The sequence below is a fragment of the Bactrocera neohumeralis genome, chromosome 5 (genome assembly GCF_024586455.1).
Source record: "Bactrocera neohumeralis isolate Rockhampton chromosome 5, APGP_CSIRO_Bneo_wtdbg2-racon-allhic-juicebox.fasta_v2, whole genome shotgun sequence".
NCBI lineage: Eukaryota > Metazoa > Arthropoda > Insecta > Diptera > Tephritidae > Bactrocera > Bactrocera neohumeralis.
The window spans coordinates 50,545,403-50,562,057 of NC_065922.1; the positions used below are offsets into that span (position 1 = coordinate 50,545,403).

Consider the following 16,655-nt stretch of genomic DNA (forward strand, 5'->3'; position numbering starts at 1 on the left):
ATCGCATTAAAGCAGGACAAGAAGGAAAAGAAAGAAAAATAGAAGCAAAATAATAAAAATTGAGCACTGGCGGTGTATTTTCCACGCGCTTGCCGCAGTCTATGCTTTTCGCCAGAAATCAACATGCAGCGCCAAGTGGGATTTACCGCTACTTTTGTCTAAATAAATTTGTTGTTTTTATTATGATTTCTATTTGTCGTGCTATTTATTTTAGTTGGCGCGTGTTTTGTCACCTTGCCGCACTCTTAGTTCAGAGCAGGCGTCTTCTTCAAATGAAGATTTTATTTTTTCAACCACAGATACAAAAACAAGGATCCGTTAGTAGTATTTTTTACTATTTTCTTTGGCTGAGATTCAGCAACGTGTGCTTTCGATTTGAATACCAAAACGCCAGCTTTGTTTACCGACATGGGTTAGTGAGATTGCGCATCAACACGCTGTCATTTGCATAGTTCGTAATTTATTGTGGAAATCAAAACAAGATTTTGTTTACACATTTCACTTATGATAATATATTAGTAGACAATTATGCAAATCTGTTGATACGCAAACGCATATTGTGTGTACATACATATGTATGTATGTTTGTAAGTATATGGTACTCTCGCCGCAGGCATGCCATAATTTATAGCAGATAATGTGGAACATCTCCATGAAGTGAGAAATATTTTTTTTTATTTTAAATTTTCAATATAGCGAAAAGAATTTAAAAAAATGCAATTTAAAAAATATTTAAAAAAATCTAATTTAAATTTTCCTGCAATCTCTTCATATTTAAAAATTTTCCTCCAAGTAGGAAATTATTTTTTTTTGTAAAAAAAGCATAAAACCACTACTTTACCAACTATTTCTACACGTGATGTCTCTTCATTAGTGCAAATATTCGTTCATAATACAATCGCACCCTCTCATGAGTGAAATTCAACCCCTCTGTTGTAATAATATGCACACGTGTGTGCGTTTGCATATTTTTGACTCCATTTTCGTGTATTCTGCATTGGAATTTCGATGTTCTGGCGTGTGCACGTATGCGTGTTAATTCTATTTAATTACGAAACTTTCAAATAACATTTTAGTAACGTAGAAGGAAGTTTTTATTAACCACACATTGCTGGCAAAATGCCGGGAGTTTCTACAGTGGAACTTGTATGTTGTTAAAACTACAAAAAAAAAATAATAATAAATAAATTGCTTGCAGCTTCTGGTATATTATAAGAATATGATATTTTGAACGTAAAATATATTTTACAAAAATATTTTTTTTTAAGTTGGCAACACTATTAAAAATGTATCTATATTTAAAATTCTTAAAACCGTTTTAAAACGATTAGCTTCTTAAAAATTGTTGGTTCACTTTTTAGATAAGTGAAAATTTTGTTTTTAAAAATTACTAAATTAATGCTATACAACTATGCTTTCCAATTCGTAGCTTGGTTATATTCAATTTTGCTTAGTCTAAAGCCCAACTCAAGCCTAACATTCACCAGACATAGGCGGCTTTAACTTCTTTACTTAAACCTTAGTAACTCAACTAAATGGAGGATAGAGTCATGTATAGATATTCACGAAAGTGAGGAAAGTTCTCTGAGCGCCATTCATTTGGGAGTGGCCAGAACCGATTCTTTCAAATATCGCTGAAGCCACTCACGACTTCCGGTCTCAGACAAAGTGTCCTCAGGGTAGTCAAAAAACATCCGTTTGTAGGCGAGCTAAAGTCAGAAGGCGAACTATCTGTCCCCATGGTTGTGTGTTGGGACGTAAAACAACGCCCCCAATGAACAGAAAATAACTGACTTGATTGTTGCAAACTCTGCTTTAACCGCGTAAGCGGTGTGTACGCCAATAAAGCAGAAGAATTAAACTAAATATTATAAAGTAAAATTAATACAAATTGGTGTTTTGCACAAGGCTCCTGCTAAGTTGAAAGACATACCAAATTCGAACGAAGACGGTTTTGTATCTGAACCCAATGGAAAGCAAGTTTTGAATTTGAAGATGACAGTAGTCTAAAATTGTTTTCCCACGGAGAGCTGAATGATTTGGTAAATGAATGAATTTTCCCAAAAAAGCAAGATCAAGGCTTAAAAGCGGGAACTTACTTATATCAGGAGTATCTTCCTCTTGGCTTAGACTTAGTGAAAAGCAGTTATATTCCTACTTTTCCCAAGAGAGCCAGTTAGTTTATTGTACATTTAAGATCTCATACTACCCAACACAGTGGCGAATTTCCATTGGTTCTTCTAAAAGTAAGCTTAAAGCAGTTCTACTATCTGCTTGTAATCTTCCGTAATTAACAGCCATTCCGCAAATCTCAAGGAAACCTACATGGTTCTTTGCAAATTTAAATATGAAGAGCAAGATTTAAAAATATTGGATATGTTGATTGATTAAAGGTCCGGGCTTACCAAGTTCAGTTTTGGTGCTTATAGGATAGTAAGGAGGGATCAAATCACTAGACCAAAAAGTTTTGATCCCAAAGTTGACAAAAATAACAAAAATTGATAAAGTCTTGGTGCCTACTCATAAATTTCTTCTAACACTGCTTCACATAAAGCTGTGGCTGATGAAGCAATTTGTATAGCACTAGAAGTGGTGTCAAAGTTTCAAGGTTTCTTGGAGGCGAAATTAAAGGAAAGTGTTTTGGTTGGATCTTAATTTCGATGGCTCATGGCTGAACCACAGTGCATCACAACTGTGATGGATCCCCAATGAAAAAGGTGGATTCCCTTTAAGAGCTGATAAAGAATGTTTTAGGTAATATCAAAGACCCCAATCACAAACAAATCGTGAAAGAAATGTTCAAAGCTTTACAAGTTTATGTTTGAATAATCAGTATAAAACAACATTTTCTTCATTCCCTTAACTATTTTTCAGAAAGTTTAAGAGATGTAAGTGGGAGCAAAGTTATATTAAGGAGATGCGAAATAGAAACCTGAGAAGATAGAGCGTGTCAACGACGACATACGCACAAAACCATAGAAGTTATTTTAAAATCAAAACAGCTTATTGTTTCTGCAGGAACGATATCTTCAGCTGCTGTGTTCTTACGCAAGCCAACCACCCTTTTTGTAAGAACGTTAAAATACCCTTAAAACCCATAACGATTCAGATGTATTTAAATGAGTGTTAAAACTATTTTATATTTGACATGCAAACCGGATATGAAAACAGGTATTCTCTGGTGGGATCAACATTAATTTAGTGCTGTGTGGAGATAGCTAGAACACGAGTCCCTGTAATTGTCAAATCCCGCCCTCAAAAGAAGAGGCAGTTCAGAAGTCCGTGAACGAACAGGGCCTGAAATATAAATATTTATATGGATCCCCAATTGTGGTTAACTATTTTGAAGAGAAAATTGTATTCAAGCAAACTGATACAAAGCCACTTTTCCTTGGTTTTGAAGAAGGTTCTTAAGAACTAGAACTATGAAAAGTAGTTTGTATATGTATATGTAATTTCAGAAGTTATTCCCGCAAGTATAGCACAAGGAGCATCCCCCCTAGCTTCAAATTATAGCCGTAGCAATGAGTAACCTGTTAGATATGCACATTACTCACCTGTATACATATAAAGCGAAGGTGGAAATGTTGATAAAAGTAGCATGAAGTTAATTGCAAAGTCAAATACAGCATTTGTTCTGCTTGTTAGCCTTGTGGGTTAGTTGTTCATTTGCCGTAGCCACACTTTTAACTTTTGCACTTCTCTCCAATGTAAACTACTCAAAAATCAAGTTGTGGTCATGCGTTCCCATATATGTAAGTATGTACATGCATATGAATATGGATGCATGCGATTGTGCGCTTGCCAAGTTCGCCTGTGCCGATAGATAACCAAAATTCTGGTTGCTATGGTGCACATGAGAATATCTATGCAGCGAAGGTGCAAACATAAACTTTGATGTATGTAAAGAATGCAAAAATTGGAAAATTGGTGAATATTCAAAAATATAAAGCAAAGCTTAAAAGCTTGTTCTAATGTCTCATGAGTCCATTTGCTGTGATAAAAACTTTATAATTAAGTTACTTGAACCCTAAAGGCTGTCATTTTATAACGTTACAAAGCATGCTCGACTGCTGCAGTCATTACTATGTTCTCAGTTCTTTAAACCTAAGAAAAATTCTCTCTGAAGGAAACTATCAGGACAATGGCTTACAGTCGAAGGAAAAATCAAATATTGACAAAATTTCGGAACTTTTTTTTAAGTTGAACTTCACCACAAAATTGTTTGTTTCTGGTCTGCGAAAATAACATTATTGAGAACATGCAAAACACATTTAATATTTAGGGGCTTATTTGTCTCCGAATAAGTGTTTCGAGAAAAATGGTTTTAAGGAGAAATTGTCTACCAAATATTTGTAAAATTCAAAAGGAGACAATCAATCTTAGTCTCTTACATGTCGTGATAAATTTTCGAGATCCACGTTATTGTGAATGGGAATCAATGATAAAACGAATATTTTTAGTCCAAATTGGATAATATGGACTTGGACAATATGTGGTTCCAACAAGACTTGTGGCGCCCACACAACGAATGTCACAATCGATTTATTGAAAACCATGTTTGGTGAATGTGTTATCTCACGAAATGGCCCAGTCATTTAGCCGCCTCGGTTGTGCAGTTTGACGCCATTAGATTATTTCCTGTGAAGCTACTTCAAATGTATGGTCTATGCCAACAAGCCAGCGACGACTGAAGAACTTCGTACGAATAACGAACGTGAAATTGCAGCAGTATCGGACGATTAAAAACCGTCGAAAGTTGTGTTCAGCGTCTGGACTTCTGCAAGCGTGCACGTGGTGGCCATGCAAAATAAATCGAGTTCGAGAAAAATGGCATCGAATGTACTTTCACATTAATAAAGAATTTCATTGATATCCCAACCCATGTTTGTTTTATTTAAAGAAAACTTTTGTAGCCCGTTATATACATGTTTTCATGCAAATCATCATAATCGAATAAATCATGTAATCAGAAGTATTTAGGTGAATTCATCGTCAACCGCAGCATTTCGCATGCACGGCAGGCCGCAGTGCAGTCGCCGTAGCAACAAGTTGACTACAAAACTATGGATGTGTTCTTACATTTCGTATATCTGAGTATAAATAATGGCAAACAACAAAAGTCAACGCTAGTCAAATAAGCGCTGGTTGCGGTCGCCATCACCGCATTAGATCTCATCGATGCAACATCACACACATTCAATACACCACACGCTCTGCCGTTACCATGACAATAGTCGAAGCATTTGGCGCTTTGACCGCGTAATTTTCCGAAAATTAAATGAATTCCAAATTGATTTCCATTTTGCTTCTCGCTGCGTATATAATATACATATATATGTATATATATTTGCTTGTAATTCAAAATATCCGCGACCAGTTCGCCAAACACGTGTAATTGCGGTATTACAAAGCGGAAAAGTTTTCGACTTTAGATCTAACTTCACTTTTTTGTTTGTGTTTGTTGTTAGGTAATAGTCATGCGAAATATATGGCGATGATGAAATTGTTGTGTTGCTTAGCTGCAGGGTATTCTCTGCTATTTTGAATAGTTAATTGAGGTGTGTGTGTGTTACATATTAAAAATAAAGCCTAATAAAAAATAAGAGGGATTTTAAATTATAACACTATTTACTAAATTATGTTAAGGAGTAAAAATAACAAGTAAAATGACTTAAAAGTGTAGTTTTCAAACAACCAGAAAAATATAGGAATAGATTGGTGTTAATCTAAGAGATGTTTTTAAGTATGAGTTTTTCAAGAAGAAATAATAATAAATTCCATTTGAGAAGCAAAATTTTACACTATTTTTGCAGTAAAGCCGTATATAGCCAATAAGGCGCCTCAAGCCTATCAACGAAGACAAGTAAGTGACCTTCTCATAACCTCACAAAAAATAATATAGCATTGCTAAAGTCATGACACAGGCCGTACCGCAGTACGACGTAGAATAATGCGCTAGTTAAGGAATGTATTCCTTATAATATTAACAAACATCAAAACAACCTTTTTTTTCAGTAAATGAAAGAATGCAGAAGCAACCTTGAGTTGAAACAATTGAAATGCACTATCACTACACCAAACAAATAAGTCTCAAAACAACATTGAGCTTGAATACCACAACAACCTTATCTTAAATCAAAGCAAATGTATTTAAGCAAATAATATATTAAGTTGGCAAAAAAAGGTATTTTCGCTAGTTGGTGCTGAAAGCGCGTAGTTCTAGTTTTATTCGTCGCATCGGGTCATGCTATACCTTTTTGGAAAGCTCATTTCACGCGCTAACAAGTGTTTGATTGATTGTGTTTCTTTTAAGTCGTTCGTGAGTTATAGCGTCGCAAACATGGAGCAAAATAAAGAGAAAATACGGCATATTTTACAGTACTACTACGATAAAGGCAAAAATGCATCTCAAGCCGCCAATAAAATTTGTGCAGTTTATGGACCCGATACAGTTTCCATTTCCACCGCACAACGATGGTTTCAACGTTTTCGTTCTGGTGTAGAGGTGGTCGAAGATGCGCCACGCTTCGGAAGGCCTGTCGTCGAAAATTGCGATAAAATCGCTAAATTGGTCGAAAGAGACCGGCATAGTAGCAGCCGTAACATCGGTCAAGAGCTGGGCATGTGTCATCAAAAATTCATTTCAATTTCAATAAAAAAAAAAAATTCAATTAAAATACCGCAAGACTTTTTTGACAACCCATTATATGTAAACAAACGTAAACAAATAATATAATCTGTATTTAAACAAACTATCAACTAGTATTATAATAAGTAAACATAATAGTTAGTATAAATAGAAGTAAGAACCATGTAATAAGTTAGTCTTAAGAGTATAAACAAAGAGTACACATTTCGGTTCAGCTCAAAATACTATATTCTTTTGACTCATTTTTACTTCTGGTAAAAATTAACTCGCTCACCACAAGATTACCTCAATAAATTGATTGTTTCTTTGGCTGTATGACATGTAGCGCCGTCTTGTTGAAACCAAAGGTCGCTTACATCTGAGTCCTCCAATTCAGGCACGAAAAAGTCATTGACTGCAACATTATGATCGGCATCATTTTTTAGGAATTATGCACCAATTATTCTCTCTGCCCATAAAGCACACCAAATAAAGACTTTTTAAGGATGAATTGACGTCACTACAATGGCTCGGGGATGATCGCTCCAATTGTAAGTATCGGGTGATTTTTTAAGAGCTTGATAACTTTTTTTAAAAAAAAAACGCATAAAATTTGCAAAATCTCATCGGTTCTTTATTTGAAACGTTAGATTGGTTCACGTTTTGAAGATAATTTCATTTAAATGTTGACCGCGGCTGCGTCTTAGGTGGTCCATTCGGAAAGTCCAATTTTGGGCAACTTTTTCGAGCATTTCGGCCGGAATAGCCCGAATTTCTTCGGAAATGTTGTCTTCCAAAGCTGGAATAGTTGCTGGCTTATTTCTGTAGACTTTAGACTTGACGTAGCCCCAAAAATAGTCTAAAGGCGTTAAATCGCATGATCTTGGTGGCCAACTGCCCATGCATCCCGAAAAATGCACTGTTTGGTGTGGTTTGTACGCTGGTGGAATCATTGGACCGTATTTTTTCAAAGATGCTGTTGGACGCAACGTTACGGTGAATGGCGATCGCTATCGTTCGATGCTAACAAACTTTTTGTTGCCAAAAATGGAAGAACTGAACTTGGTTGACATGTGGTTTCAACAAGATGGCGCTACATGCCACACAGCTCGCGATTCTATGGCCATTTTGAGGGAAAACTTCGGAGAACAATTCATCTCAAGAAATGGACCCGTAAGTTGGCCACCAAGATCATGCGATTTAACGCCTTTAGACTATTTTTTGTGGGGCTACGTCAAGTCTAAAGTCTACAGAAATAAGCCAGCAACTATTCCAGCTTTGGAAGACAACATTTCCGAAGAAATTCGGGCTATTCCGGCCGAAATGCTCGAAAAAGTTGCCCAAAATTTGACTTTCCGAATGGACCACCTAAGACGCAGCCGCGGTCAACATTTAAATAAATTATCTTCAAAAAGTAAATGTCATGAACCAATCTAACGTTTCAAATAAAGAACCGATGAGATTTTGCAAATTTTATCCGTTTTTTTTTAAAAAAAGTTATCAAGCTCTTAAAAAATCACCCGATATTTTGTTTATTGAGGTAGCCATTCAGCCAACAGTGAGTTTTTCGCCGAACAAAATTCGACACATTGCGCGACCCGAGTCTTTATTTTGATAATAAATTTGCACAATTTGCAAATGTTGTTCGGGAGTAAGTTTGTTCATTATGTAATCGCTAGCCTAACTGAATATAAAGAATGCAACAACTTTCAAAATGACCAACACTAAAAAAATGATTGACTCATTGAAAACTATACGTTTAAAAAATACACTCGTTACAATGATTTTCTTGGAAATAAAAATCCGAAAAATCTCCGAAATATACAAGGTCTGTCGCAAAAGAAACAGAACTTTTTAAATATAATTGTTTCTGGTGGCGCCACCTATTGGTGGGTAAATGAAATAAAAAGTTTGATCTCTTGATGACATTTCGAAAACATTTTAAGACAATTGGATAACTACAATCGATGTTATCGATCAAAAAGTGACAGCAGCTTTTGGTCATCGGTCGTAAAATGCATTTTGAACAAAGAGCAAATATTAAATTTTGTTTTAAACTTGTAAATAGTGATCAGTGCCTATCCCGTAGTAATGTGCATGAGTGGTTTAAGCGATTCCAAGAACGTCGTGAGGACCTCTGTGACGATCAGAAGTCGGTCGTCTTCAGAAGTCAAAAATAAAGACAATGCTGATTTGTTTTTACGATTCCGAGGGTATTGTACACCGAGAGTTCGTCCCACCTGGCCAAACGATTAACGCTGTGTTTTACCTTAGTGTTATGAAGCGTCTTTTGTCACGCATTCGTCGTGCTCGACCACCATACCGTGAGGCAGGGTCCTGGCGCCTGTTGCACGATAATGCGCCGTGTCATCGGTCGACGCTTGTCACTGATTTTTTGACAAAAAACTCCATATTAACCATTAATCACTCACCCTACTCACCTGATCTGGCACCCTGTGATTTTTACCTATTTGGAAAACTTCATTTGCCCATGAAAGGGCACTGGTTTCAGGACATTTCAGCTATCCAAAAGGCGACGACCGATATTCTCAAGAGCATTCCGAAAAATTACCTTAAACACTCATTTGAAATGCTAATTGACCGGGCTAAACGCTGTATCGAAGCACAAGGAAACTACTTTGAATAAAAAAATATAACCTTTGAAAAATATTAATTTGTTGTTGTTTTTTTTAACATTCCTGTTTCTTTTGCGACAGACCTTGTATATCAAATGGTGCTTTAATATTTATAACCTACAATTACGGTCTAAGTTTTTGGACATTTTAATGGTAGACTACAAACCGAACTCGTTAATACCAACAAAATTATAGAAATGTGCAAAAAGAACTCGAATATCACCAGCTAAGTTGAAATTGGAAATGTTTCTCCCAGCGGAAGCTTTGATTTCAAAAGTCAGACTCCTACGAAAACTACAAATAAAGCTAAAGCTTTTATTATTAATAACTTCAAAGAGGTTACCCCTTTTGGCATGATGACGTATTGTCTGATGTGTCTGGTAGCGAAAAAAAAAATTGGGTATAGTCCTACAACTATAAATGCTTACCCAGAAGCATAACAATACCCCCTTAGATTTTTCTTGAAGCTTAAAACTTGACTACAATTTGCGAAACTAAATATATACAATATATCGAAGTACATAGAGTGACTATATGATAGTTAGCGAGATTTTTATTCTAGCACTTATTTCACATAATCTTGATTTTCTAACCTATGGAAAAAGGATTGAAAAATGGGTATTGCTAAAAGAAAAGGAATATATAAAATGCAATGTTTCGGTAATCCATGTGACTCACAATTTCAGAGCTTTGTTTCATATATCAGAAAGCAACGTGTAAGGATTAATATAAAATTTTTTCAGGCGACTAATTTTGAGTACAGAAAAAACGAGATCATTCTGTAATGACTACTATCTAAAAGTAACTTTTGGTATCGAAACATTACTACTTCATACTATAATTCATATTGAGTTTTATCCATGAAGAGCTGCTTCTGGCAGGCCAAACTCATTACTCTGCTCGTATTTTCACTACTGTAGTGTACTTATAGTACATATTCCAAATAATTACCGTTGTATATTTTCATAGCACTTCACATCGAAAACTTTGAAAAAAACAAACTCCGTTCAACAACTTTTCTCTTTTTGTTTTTTCGACTATTTTTCATTTACTTCAGTTCGGGTTGTTTGATGTAACACACATATAGTCACACACGCAAGGCTCTGTGTAGCAAATAGCAAAGAGGTGGAGTTGTGAAAAACATCTAGATATGTCGTGCACATACATATGTCATATACATATATGTATAAATGTACAGGCATACATACATACAAAGTTAACATTTGATGTGTGCATTTGGTTGTCTTTCATATCTGATTTGTTTGCTTTTTCTGTTTCTGCAGTTCGGTAACCACAATTTGAAATCGTTGTTCGCCAAAATGTAGGTAACATTCGTATGGGTGGAGCCACTTGGATTTGATTACAAGTGCAGATTACATTGTTTCACTCGATTGAAAATTTAATTGCGTTCCCTGCTGATGACGTTCTACCAAAGTAATGCCGGCGCAGCGGAGAAGCGTGCAGAAAGTGCACATTCGAGTTAAAAGGCGTAAATGTGTGAGTGCATGGCAAACATGTTAACGAGTCTCTTATAGTAAAAGTTTGAGCAAATACAAAAATGTGAAGAATTGAGTAAAGTAAATCTGCAAAATGCAATTATCGGGCAAATTAAAATTTCGGAGCACAAACAATGCAAGCAGAGCAATTGACTATATAAATGCGTATGTGATAATATGTATATCGAAGTAAAATACTGTTCCAAAACTTTTAATTAATGGCGAAAATGAGATGGAAAGATAATCAAGCGACTGCAGTATGTAAAAATAAATAAGAACTTCTTTAAGCGACATTGCTACCAGATAACAGAAATATTTCATATTCCACCATAAATTGAAAAGTCACGAAAATATACGAATTTCATTTTAGAAAAAAAATTAAAAATAAGCAGTGAAACCAATAATTTTTTAATGTATGCAAATCGATTCGCAAGCATATCTGTAAAAGAAAAAATACTTTTCTTTCTACAAAAACTATTTAAAAACAAACAATTCTCTATTTGCATACTTTTCCACACAAGTGTAATGACAACGTAAAGGGTTCGCAAATGCTTTGAATGCAAATTTCTGCTATCGTCAAACAATTTGCATTTTATTAGAGCACAAACAATGGGCAAGCAACAATTTGCCTGATCGCCAAATGGGATTGTCGCATTGAATTTTAAAATTCGATGGCAAATAAAAATATTTAAATTTGCTTTCCTTGTTTCCATTTTCACTTTCCATTGTTATTGTTGGCGATAGCGAACAAATAAAATGTGTGAGAACAAATTTGTGCCAATGGCACGTCCGTACCGCCTATGTTTATGCAAGCAGTAAAATTTGTAAGGCAATGAAATAAATAGTTAACGTACTTAAGAGAGTAATGCAATAATTCAGGACTATTCTATTATCTTGTGAGACTTAAAAAATAAAAAGGGAGAAGCCAAAAACAATAAAAATAAGGGTTATAAGTACATAAGAGAACGCAGGACATATTTCTAGGCGCACAGCCAAATACATATGTAATGTTAAGGCCAGGTTCCTCTAAAAAACGTAATTTTTTCAATACATTTTATTTTTATTACAAAACATGTTGAGTAATCAATTTTTTTTTACATATGAAAGTACATATACATATTAAATTACTTGAAGAAATTTTTTTTTTATTTTTTTTCAAAATGACGGTCCTGAAACTGGCTGCTAAAAGTCATCCGATTCGTAGATGGATGACATCATTTCTTGGAAAAGAATTATCTGAAAGCAAAAAACAAAACGGTTTCATGTTCTGTATCGAATTAGCTATAGCCTCAAGCAGAATGAAACATTTTCAATGAAAAAAAAAACACAAAATGGCGGACTTTTGATTTTTTTTAACCCTTGTTTTACTTTTAATTGTTTATAACTTTTTTAAATAATAACGAATATTTCTGGTTCTGCTTGACGCCATAGCCAAAAATCTAAAGAGTAAAATGCCGTTTGGTTCATATCGATAAGCGCAATAGTTTTGAAATGAGAGTGTCATCCATGCGAAAAAAGGTGGTTCGGAGAAAAATCAGTTTAAGCCAAAAGCACGCAAAAGGCCGGATTTGCCGCAGCGCTTCTCACTCTTTTATACCTGCTTCTCGGTCTTGCTGACCTTCGGGACTAATTCTATACTATTTCTACGAGTATACAGTAGCAATTTATGAAAAAAAAAATTTCGATTTTTTCAAAATTGTTTGGAGGAACCTGGCCTTAAACGATTAATGTAAATCGCTATACTCATTCGGTTCGGAGAAAAATCAGTTTAAGCCAAAGGCACGGAGTAGCTGCCGCTACCGAAGGCGTTCGAACTGCCGGATTTCCCGCAGCGCTTCTCACTTTTTTATACCTGCTTCTCGGTCTTGCTGACCTTCGGGACTAATTCAATACTATTTCTACGAGTATACAGTAGCAATTTATGAAAAAAAATTTTCGATTTTTTCAAAATTGTTTGGAGGAACCTGGCCTTAAACGATTAACGTAAATTCCATACTCATGTAATTATTATATGGTGATTAGCAGAGAGTTTTGATTTTTGGTTAGGAAATGGTCTTTACATAAATAACTGATTCATTTTAATAATAAATAAATATGAATAATATGTTGAGTATATAAAAAAAACTGAATGACGGTTTTAATACTAATTTCACCAGAAAACAAGAAAAAACGTTAACTTCGGTTGCACCGAAGCTAATATACTCTTCACAGGTGCCTTTCTTTTAGTAACTATGTGTCCGGTTTGTATGGTAGCTATATGCTATAGTAATCCGATCTGAACTATTTTTTCGGAGATTACATTGTTGCCTTAGAAAATAATCTATACAAAATTTAGTGAAGATAAATTGTCAAATGTGAAAGTTTTCCATACAAGAACTTCATTCCGATCGTTCAGTTTGTATGGCAGCTGTATGTTAAAGTGGTCCGAAATCGGCCATTCCGACAAATCAGCAGCTTCTTGAAGAGAAAATGACGTTTGCAAAATTTCAAAAGGATATCTTAAAAACTTAGGGACTAGTTCGTATATATACAGACAGACGGACGGACGGACGGACAGACAGACAGACGGGCATGGTTAAATCGACTCAGCTCAACATACTGATCATTTATATATATACTTTATATGGTCTCCGACGCTTCTTTCTGGGTGTTACAAACATCGTTACAAACTTAATATACCCTGTTCATGGGTACAATTAGTACATTTTATGAATAATAGAATTGTTAAATTAACTTAACTGTATGGCAAATATAAATAAATCGGTGAAAGATACACAGATGAAAATTACATATTCCATCACACATAGTATGTGAAACAACCTTAGAAAGGTCTTCAAACCCAAAGACAAACTTTGAGGACGAAATTAGAGCTTATAAACTCGTTATATAACAAATATCTGTCAATCATTTATCTAATGCGAAAATTCAATTAATGGCCATTCCTCCGCATACCCTAGGAAGTGCGTGAGCTTTTTTATTCGGTAGCTCACACTGCAAGCTTACACCGACGAAGTCAAAAGAAGCTGCGCGAACTTCTAGAAATATCCGCACCACTTACTCTGATCGATGAAGAGATTCAAAGTGTAATCAGCGAGGTGAAATTGTCTAAATCTATTGCCACCGAGGAAATTAACAAGTTTATGTTAAAACATCTAGTTTCGGTGGGTGTAAAATACCTAACTACGGACTTCAACTTGCCAGCTGACCCTTTTTCATAACACCAAGGTGTGGAAAGTCGCAAGAGTACTCCCCTTACGGAAGCCTGGAAACCCGCCAACCTAGGGAGGAACAGGTCAATTGAAAAATCCACGGCCGGACATATAGATAACGCTACTAAAACTAAATTAATATGATTTTCAATTAGCGCTAACATTCCAAACCAAATTTGACAGCTTTCGGATAATAAATTTGTGAATTATATCGTTTTGAATGAAACAACTTTTGTTATTGTGAAAAATTAATAAAAAGGAATTTCGTGAGTTGATAAAATATTGCTGTTTGAAAGGAAAAAATACAATTGAAGCAAAAACTTGGCTCGATGATGAGTTTTTGCACACTGCCTCTGGAAAATCAAGCATCAAGTATTAGTATGCTAAGTTTAGACGTTGTGAAAAAAGCACGGAAGACAATGAACGCAGTGGATGCCTAAAAGGGGTTGTTACTGGCGAAAACATCAAAAACGTTCACAAAAAGATTTTTGAAGACCATAAAATGAAGTTGTTCGAGATTAAACATATCAACTGAACGTGTATATCATATCATTCACAAATATTTGGGCATGACAAAGCTCTATGCAAAGTAGATTCCAACCTTGATAACGTTTCAACAAAACAACAGCGAGTTGCAGTGTTTGTAGAAGTCATCTGAGTTGACTGCACAAGTAGAACCCGCTCCAAAGCGTGGAAATAGATGATTACCGAATAATTTCCATTCGCTATCTTAAAAAGCAAGGACCATCAACTGCAATTATTACAACAGAAAGTGCTGTATCGCCAGTACAATGCACAGAATTCTACAAATCTGGCCCCAGCGACTATTTGCAGTAAGCAAATCTCAATAAAATGCTCAGATGAAGAGCTGATTGCCGAAATTGAGACCTAGTTTGAGGTAAAGAACAAATGTTAATACAAAAATAATACTGAAAAGTTAAAGAGTCGCAATAATCACTATGGGAACTATGTTGAACATAAAAACAAAGAATTTTACGAAACAAAAGTGTTTTGTTTCTGGAACTTTTCAATTGACCTGTTATTACCACTCAATAACTCTCCTTTTACCCTTCTTCTCTACTCTCCCAGCAAAATCCCCAGCGAACATACTTATCTAATACCGCTCACCTTGTGATTCAATCTCATCGAAACAGCACGTTACTTTGATTTGGTGTTAGATGGATTCAACAACCAACCTGAATCTTAGTACTCAAGTGAGAATTAGAAAACCGCTACTATAACACCCGGACTGATCAGTATATACATATATAGTTTATAGAACCACCGACGTTTCCTTGTGAATGTTACAAACTTAACAGGAAATTTATTATACTCTCTTCGGTTTATGAGCATGTTTGTTATTTTTTTTTTTTTTTTTTGTGATGTCATGTTCTTTTATAATGAGTTCTATTGATTGGCTAAAGTAGTTAATTGTCTACAAATTTATCTTCCTAAGGAATAGGAAAATACTTCGTACAAAACCCTACCGAATTTTCATCACATACCATATGTGTCATTTAACACGAGACCTTCACAAAACATTGTACCACTGATGACTGTTCACCTTACATGAAAACGTTCGTACTTTCGTACTTCGGGAACTGAGTGTAGAGGCATTACAAAACATGTGCTTTATATAAAACACAAACTTAAAATTCTGCAATAATAATAATATTTTTTGTAAATAACCATACCGCTACATATACCTATGTATGTATGTATGCATGTAGATAAGAAACTTTCATTTGCTTATTTAGAAGCACAACACCAAAAATTAGTAAGGTTTTTAACTAATACAGGTTTATATTTAAATTTATTTATACATACATACATACATTGGTATATACGAATAAAGCAAAAAATCATATCCAAATAAACTTTCATCCTCTAGCATCAACGTCAGGAACCTCAAAAACAAAATGTCACTGCAAATAAGCATAAAAAAGCAAAAAAATCAACAGTTAAAAAATTCACCCGGCAGCGAAGCAAACACAAACAGCAAAAAAAAATACGTATAATAATAACAAACAAAAATAAAAACACAATAAAAACAAAATTAAAAAACAGACAAGTCGAGCTTGCTAGAAAATGCGAATTGTTGGAAAACAAGGTGCAACAAAATGTCAAAATTTGGAATTAGGTGAGTGAAATATGCGCAAGCAAACATATAGCCAGCGACATTCATAGTTATGTATGTCACATGCATCTATAAACCAAAACAACAATATTCAGTCAACTTTGTCCATGAAATTTTTTTTGTGTCGCTGCATTTCCGTTTTCGCTTTTCTACTTCAACATTTTGATGTATTCGATTTCGTTACTTTTTTTTTGAGCTATCTATTGGGGGAAAAAATTGTAGAAAAAGTAAATATGGTTGACATTTGTTGCAATTTAACGGATGTTGGGGAATCATTTTAAATTTCTTTTTTTTTAGAAAGTGAACTGTGCCAAGGACAAAGTGTTATTTAGCACACTACTAGGCACACTATTGGAAAATTAGCAAAAGCAAGAGGCTTATCAAATGGTTGCCATGGAAATAAAATTTCGTAAGCTTCCGGTCGGGCTACTGAAGATTTGGTGAGCATATGAAAGAGCGACGGCGAAGTTCTAGTTCAGTTTTTTGTTTTTTTGTTAAAGAATGGAATATGGATTATGATTTAGGAAAATGAGAAGGTGCCTGTTA

The 16,655-nt window shown here is 34.9% G+C and overlaps 1 protein-coding gene and 1 long non-coding RNA gene across 4 annotated transcripts in view; one reads left to right on the forward strand and one right to left on the reverse strand.

The window, feature by feature from the left end:
• Positions 1-15,918, forward strand: part of LOC126759603 (uncharacterized) — a 236,870-nt gene extending 220,952 nt beyond the window's left edge. The window contains exons 3-4 of the long non-coding RNA XR_007667026.1: positions 5,817-5,866; positions 15,864-15,918. This is a non-coding gene — a long non-coding RNA (uncharacterized LOC126759603). The remainder of the gene's footprint in view (positions 1-5,816; positions 5,867-15,863) is intronic.
• Positions 1-16,655, reverse strand: part of LOC126759599 (zwei Ig domain protein zig-8) — a 596,656-nt gene that overhangs the window by 260,817 nt on the left and 319,184 nt on the right. The window lies entirely within an intron of this gene.